This window comes from Centroberyx gerrardi, chromosome 7 (genome assembly GCF_048128805.1).
Source record: "Centroberyx gerrardi isolate f3 chromosome 7, fCenGer3.hap1.cur.20231027, whole genome shotgun sequence".
Classification (NCBI taxonomy): Eukaryota; Metazoa; Chordata; class Actinopteri; order Beryciformes; family Berycidae; genus Centroberyx; species Centroberyx gerrardi.
The window spans coordinates 33745088-33752587 of record NC_136003.1 but is presented as its reverse complement, the minus strand read 5'-3'; positions in this window follow the sequence as shown (position 1 = coordinate 33752587).

Genomic DNA, 7500 nt, shown 5'->3' with positions numbered 1-7500 from the left:
TCTCAATCTTAAAACACAGCTAGAGGGGAGAGAGAAAACTAACATTACAATATTATAATACTACAGTATTACAGTATTATAACACTACAATATTACAATATTATAACAGGCACACAGACAGACAGACAGACAGAAACGCAACCTCGCATTTCAAATGGCGCAACTATCATAAGCATCTAAAATATTGACATACATTTTCTTTGTGAGAAAAGAAAAATAAAATCTAGCTGCCAAGGTGACTAACAAAGAAAAGTTCTGTAACTTACCAGTTACATCCCTCTAGGTCTAGCAGTACCGAATCAGGGCTAGCAAACGTGTAGAGTAGGCTAACTAAGTGAAACGTTAGGAAACATAAAAAGCCCTATCTCTCCCTTCTAATATAGGATAAAATAAAAATGTATTTGGCTAAGACTTAAACTACTGTTAGTGCCTAGTTTGTTATGTTATAGGGCCTTTTTATTTATTTATTTAACCTTTATTTAACCAGAAAAAGCCTCATTGAGATTAAAAATCTCTTTTAGGATCTCTAAGGATAGGCAAGTCAACATTGAGTCCAAGAGCACACAGAGGGAAACAGACTAGCTAATTAAAACATCGACAACCTGATGTGCCCGCCTCCAATTCCTTCAGCATAGCTTTAAAAGCACCGAGTGAAACGGCAGCGAACATAAAAGCCCTTTTCCCCAGTTCAGTACGGGCTTTGGGGACAGATAGCAAAAACAAGTCGTGGGAACGTAGACAGTAACTTCCAGCACTTTTCTGGAGGATGTAAGTGTTTACGTACGATGGAAGCAAACCAAGAATTGCCTTGTAGACAAGGATGATCCAGTGGTTAAGTCTGCAGGCGGACAATGCAGGCCGACCAACCCGAGCATACAGGGAGCAATGGTGAGTCAGAGCTTTAGAATTAGTAATGAACCGCAATGCTCCATGGTAGACAGTATCTAATGCATGAGCGCATTGAGAAGATGCATGCATGTACAGTATATAACATCTCCAAAGTCAAGCACAGACATAAAGGTAGCAGCAACCAGACGCCTTTTAGCCCCTTATTTCTAAAGTAGAAACCCAATTTCAGCTTCAGTTTTTCCACAAGAGGCTGGATGTGAGGCTTAAAAGAGAGGGAATCGTCAGTTAAGATACCTAGATATTTGTATACAGATACAGACTCAATCTTATTGTCCTGAAGTGTAATAATAGATGGAAGGGTCAGTGGCCTTTTCTTTGAATTTGAAAACATGAATTTTCTTTTGTCAGTATTCAAAACAAGTTTCAGATCATGAAGGGTGTGCTGAACAATATTAAAAGTAAGTTGTAGCTGACAAAGAGCCTGATTCTGTGTAGGAGCAGAGCAGTGAATAACAGTATACATTATGACAGAGATTGTTAATATAAATAGTAAATAAGAGTGGTCCTAGGACCGAACCCTGGGGCACACCCTTGGATACGGCCTGTAACTATTAAGGAAAAATCATCTAACGTTAAACTATAATTCACTTACTTGTCCGACCAAAATTTCCACTTGAATCTAACCTGCTAGCTGCTCAAACCAATATCCAAATTAGTTAGCTAACAATAGCTCGAATTAACCTTATAACAAATTCATACAGAACACAATAATTTACAATTTCAAATATTTAAAACAGTTACATTTTAGATCATCTGCATTAAAGAAACAAAGACACACCAATAAATTTAAAATTAAAATTTTATTGATTTTAGCAACTCAGAAAATCAGGACAGAAGCTGGAAGCAGGAAAGCATCTCATTGGTTTAAACTTTCTGTCCAAGATAATCCTGGACAGACAGGAAGTGATGTCACCACGGGTCATAATGACATCACCACAGGTTGTATAGGAAGTGCTGATGTCACCACAGGGAGTCAAACAATACAGGAAGTCAGTCAATACAATTCATATTTTTGATACATTTTCCTCTCATGCATATTTTTAATTCATTTGGTTTGTCTCAGTTTGTTGCTGCTGTTATTTTAACGCTGCAGTTCATATATTTTCACACATTTCATTCATATATTTCTACATTTTATGTTCAGCTGTTGTAATTGTTGGTTGTGTTATATTTAATACCTCCATCTGCTCTATTCTAATTTATTTTCTGTTATTAATTTACGGTATATGATGACTTTTTGCTGCTGGAACAGCCCAGTTTCCCCGCAGAGATCAATAAAGTTTTATCAAATCAAATGTGAATCAGATGTGACCCTCCTGTCTGCTCCAGCGGACAGAGGCTCGCTCTGCTTAGCAGTTACAGCTGAAGTCGCTCTGCAGCAACTGATAAATGAAAATAACTGCCAGATAATGAAATAACATGTGGAACTGTGACATCACGTCCCTCTACACGGGTCAAACACATAAAAACCTGTTCATGTAATAAATAACATGATAACATCTTCAGATTGATGTTGTTACGCCCTTTATAATATGATAATTATGTGTAATAATGTTATAATATCATGAAAAATAATACAATATCAGGTTTTATGACCTTTTGACATGATAATATATTTTCTGGCAGTTAGATCATCAGTTGGTACAGCAGCAGAAATAATGACGTTACCCCACGCTCGTCTGATTATTCAGTCTCATGAAACTCTGTGAAATGAGCCTGAACTCTGAAGCTCCGCCTCCATGTTTCTGACAGGAGTCCAGTTCAGATCAGGAGTCCAGTTCAGATCAGGAGTCCAGTTCAGATCAGGAGTCCAGTTCGGATCAGGAGTCCAGTTCGGATCAGGAGTCCAGTTCAGATCAGGTTCCTCCTGCAGTAATGGTGAAACACATTTCTAACACTTCTCCTGCATGGAGCGAGTTTGCAGTTTAAGACATCGTGCTCGTTTCACAAAATTTCATGAGGCCGTATCAGAGGAGAGTCTTCAAGGCCCATTCTCACCTAGAATGATAACGATAAAGATAATTATATCTATAAAAAGATATGAATTGTTCTCTGTTATCACTACAACAGTAACTATAAGAACATCCAAAACAATAACAATAGCCGTATTTTTGGTCTGATCTCTGAGCAATTTTTGGATGCAGACACAACGATAAAACATTTCCATCCAATCAAATGAAAGTTCTAAGAAAGAAGTAAGGCTGGGTATTGGCAAGGACCTCACGATACGATACGTATCACGATACATTGCAATACTCTACATAATTTACTGAAAATTTAAAAATAGAGCTGAAAATACAACTTGCTGTGTACCACCTAGATAGTCTAATCTGTACATCACATTATATTGATAACTCAGCAGACTAATTGAGTCAAAACTATTTAATTCAAAGGGATTTGAGGGAAATTTAAGGACATTTTAAATCTGTTTAAAACATGACTATTTGTTTTGTTAATGTATCGATACGAGGGGCTGGAAAATCATCCACTGGAATGGATGATTGGAATGGAAAAAAATATTGCAATACTCAGCTGTATCGATTTTTTTTCTTTTTTCTTTTTTTTTTTCAGCAGGCAAAGTGAGTCTTTTAACCGGCAACATTTCTCCGTAGGTACGTTTATTTTAGCCATTAGCCTTTATGCACGATTTATCCTTAAGGGCTTCTGTAGCACAGCAGGTTTGCTGTGTGTTTACAAAATGTGTTGCGGTTTCTGTCTCCCTCTAGTGGTCGGAAGATCGCTTAGTGTGGCTTTAAAGTTATCTTTATAGTTATTATTCAAGATGTGAATGTGTCTTTATACAAATGAAGCACCTTAAGCAGAGTGACTAGTGAACAGCATATATCCGTTCGGGGTTCTAATCATGTGCACATTGTTGTCAACCAACATGTCTCTCTTGTAATCCTCTAAGTTCTCCTCACAGTGCTCACCATAGTATGGGTACTTGCACTCACACATTGCTACATAGGTGCGTGGTATAACAACACATTTACCATGTTGCCCACAGTCCAGTTTGTCACAGGGATTCAGATTCATCATCTCTTCATCACTTTTAATAAAGACGATGTAGTTTGCTAAGGTTGAACACTTCCCTTTATGAATGTAAGGGGTTGTAGAGTCTTCGGGGTCAGAGTAGCCTTCTGGGACGTCCTGGTCGTCTACGTTCTTGGCATCGCGGGCGGTTTGACTGTTGAATCGATAGGCGTGAACCGCTGTATATGTCTGAGACACCTTCTTTTTATCAACGGTTCTCGTACATTTAGAAAGTATGTCTCCTACCTTACTACACGATATTAGCTTTGTCGGAAAGCACTTAACAATCGCTTCTCTAACAATATCTGTCTTGGTGTGAGTCCCTTTAATCTGTCTGGCTACAGCCACGGTTACTGTTCCTTTCTCCACCTTAGTAAAATTTGTCAAGTAATGTCTGTTAAATTCTTTTAGAACAGTATTCTTTGAGTTTTTGGTTGTAAATGCAACAACCATCCAGTCATACCTGTCATACGTTTCTGCCAAAGAATACCTGATGCTCTTGGCGAGTTTTTTATGATTTTTGGTGTCATCAATGAGCTCCTCAACATCTTTTTTTACGTAATCAGCACTCTCACTAATGCAGCGCTGGTGCACTTTGACCAAAGCCAAGCCAGATTTGTATGCGCGATCAGCTGCAGTATCAACCGTAGCTTTGTTGTTTGAGCCCTTGAGACCGTAATAGATTTCATTAAGTATCATGCCCTTCCACATAAGTTGAGATAAATACAAAAAATATTTATTGACGTCCTTTTCATGACATTTTAATTTATCAGCCAGTAGTTCTCCAAAGTTTTCTGTGATAGATATTGGTTCAGGTGCCAGGAATTGGTACAAGCTCAAAGTGCTGTCTTCATACTTGCTGTAGGATGTGAGGAATTCGTCTATCTGCTCCTGCCTCTTCGTTGCATCATTGATGTTTTGAATGTTACTCAGTAGATCATTGAATTTAATCCAGCCGTTGTTAATATTGTTCTCTGGCTCGCGGTATGCGGAAGCCGCCCAGATATCATATTTAATCTCTACACGAAGGGTTTCAAGTTTAAAATTAACATTTTGAAATTCTTTTTTGAGAGTGTCTAACAGGGGGTTTGTTGTCGGGACTACCATCAGTATGGCGTTGACAGCGGCAGCAATGGCCGGCCCGTGAACAGGTATCAGTCCGAGGAACGGGACGCCTCCAGTTTTGATCATATCAACAGTCTTAGAAAGCCACTTGCCAACAATTTTAAGGTCTTCTGTGGCTTTATTTGCTTTCTCTGGTGTGGATTTGTCGTTTTGGTCCAGTCCACGAGGCAGATGACTGATGGCCATGATGGAGAGAAAGAGGGAGGAGGACAACAGCAGGAGGAACAGCAGACCTGGAGACGCCATGACTGAAAACACAACACACAATATGACAATCACACTTTAAACACCAAGTACAATAAATGGACAGCAGTTAGTCCCTGACAACTGACACACAGTACAGACAGACAGTCATGGTACAGGACAGCAGGAGGTCATGTTCAGAGATACTGAACATGGCTGACATTAGACTCCACATATCACTCTACATGTGTCTGTCAGTGTTTAATATTCCATCACTATGTGTGACTTGTTTCCAAACAACTGCTAAATGCAATAATGCTTCTGAGTTTTAAAGCCATGTTTCAGCGTAGGCAACGTGCTCTGACCTCAGAACTGAACTCATTGTATTTAGTACAGATACTGATCATAAAGACATCAGCCAAAGAACTGGTAAAGCAAGCAGAGACAACTGACCTACCGTCTGTAAGTCTGGTCAGTGGACAGAGTTGATGGACAGGTGTGGAGAGAAGGTCCGTCAGTAGGCCGGAGGGTGGAGAAGGTTCGGGTTTGGCTGGTCGGCAGGTGGATCGGTCCTCAGGTGGATCGGTCCTCAGGTGGATCGGTCCTCAGGTGGATCGGTCCTCAGGTGGATCGGTCCTCAGGTGGATCGGTCGGCAGGTGGATCGGTCGGCAGGTGGATCGGTCCTCAGGTGGATCGGTCGGCAGGTGGATCGGTCGGCAGGTGGATCGGTCCTCAGGTGGATCGGTCCTCAGGTGGATCGGTCGGCAGGTGGATCGGTCGGCAGGTGGATCGGTCCTCAGATGGATCGGTCGGCAGGTGGATCGGTCGGCAGGTGGATCGGTCCTCAGGTGGATCGGTCGACAGGTGGATCGGTCGGCAGGTGGATCGGTCCTCAGGTGGATCGGTCCTCAGGTGGATCGGTCGGCAGGTGGATCGGTCGGCAGGTGGTTCGGTCGGCAGGTGGATCGGTCCTCAGGTGGATCGGTCGGCAGGTGGATCGGTCCTCAGGTGGATCGGTCCTCAGGTGGATCGGTCCTCAGGTGGATCGGTCGGCAGGTCACAGTCTTGGACGAAGCCTCTGATCTCTAGCCTCGACACGACAGAGCCAGCTGCTTTATAGGAAGCTGATAAGCCCCGCCCACCTGACAGGCAAATGATTTCTGTACGTTTTTGGTCTGGCGGAGGTGGAGAGGGAGATCTTCACCTTGTATGGTCAGAGGAGAGAAGGGAGGCGGACCTGACGGCCTCTGGGGGTTCACCTGGTTAAAATGAACGGCAAAAAAGAAAGACAATATGTAACCGTTGATCCATATCTACTTAAAACTCAAGAATACTGAATCTGCTTCACCATTATAAGATGTTACTCTGGAGTTTAATCTTTAAATGGAGAAGCAGATTCAGTATTCTTGAGTTTTAGGCACTTCAGATGTGAATATGGGTCAAAGGTTATATATTAGTAATGTTGCTTAGTATAGGTACTTTTACAGATCACAGTTCAGATCAGGAATCCAGTTCAGATCAGGTTCCTCCAGGAAAGGTTTCTGGTCCAGCAGCAGGAATTGTTCTGGACATTTCCACCTGTTGGTCACATGAGAAGGTTAGCTAACGCTTCACTTCAGCAGCTGAAACAGTTAGCTTCAGGTTTTGCTCACGGTAGGGTTGTCGCGGTGGGCGGTGTTACCGGTGGCATTCGGTTTTGGAGTCCACACCGGTGGCATTAGCCCCACACCGGGAATACCGTTATTTTGTATTTTGTAAAAAAAAGCACATATTCAGAGCTTCCATGTTCAAGTTAGGCTACAAAATGATAAATGGACATACTAACAACATACTGATCACTAAATCTGATCACTAATATGACAGATTAGGATGAATAGGATTTATTATTTGTCCTTACCTAGTGACAGCTAATGATCACACGAGAAGCGTCGCCACCAAAACCGGTGTTTTCCTACGGTACGGCGCCTGGCGCGTGCTCTTCTCTTGTGACGCACGTCGCGTTTTTCTGGCGGTTTTTAGGCGCACATAAAAGTTAAAATATTCTCAACTTTTCAGCGCAAGGCACGGAGTCGCACCGCTCGTCAATGTCACATTTGGGCCAAGCAACCAATCAAATCAAGCAGAAGGCGGGCTTTCCTTCCTGTTTTGATGTGGTTTGATGCGGTGGGAACGGCGGGACAGAGGAAAACACAGATGAACAGCTGATATTAGCGGTCTTTAACCCGGTCGCACGCAGCCCCGCTCCACAG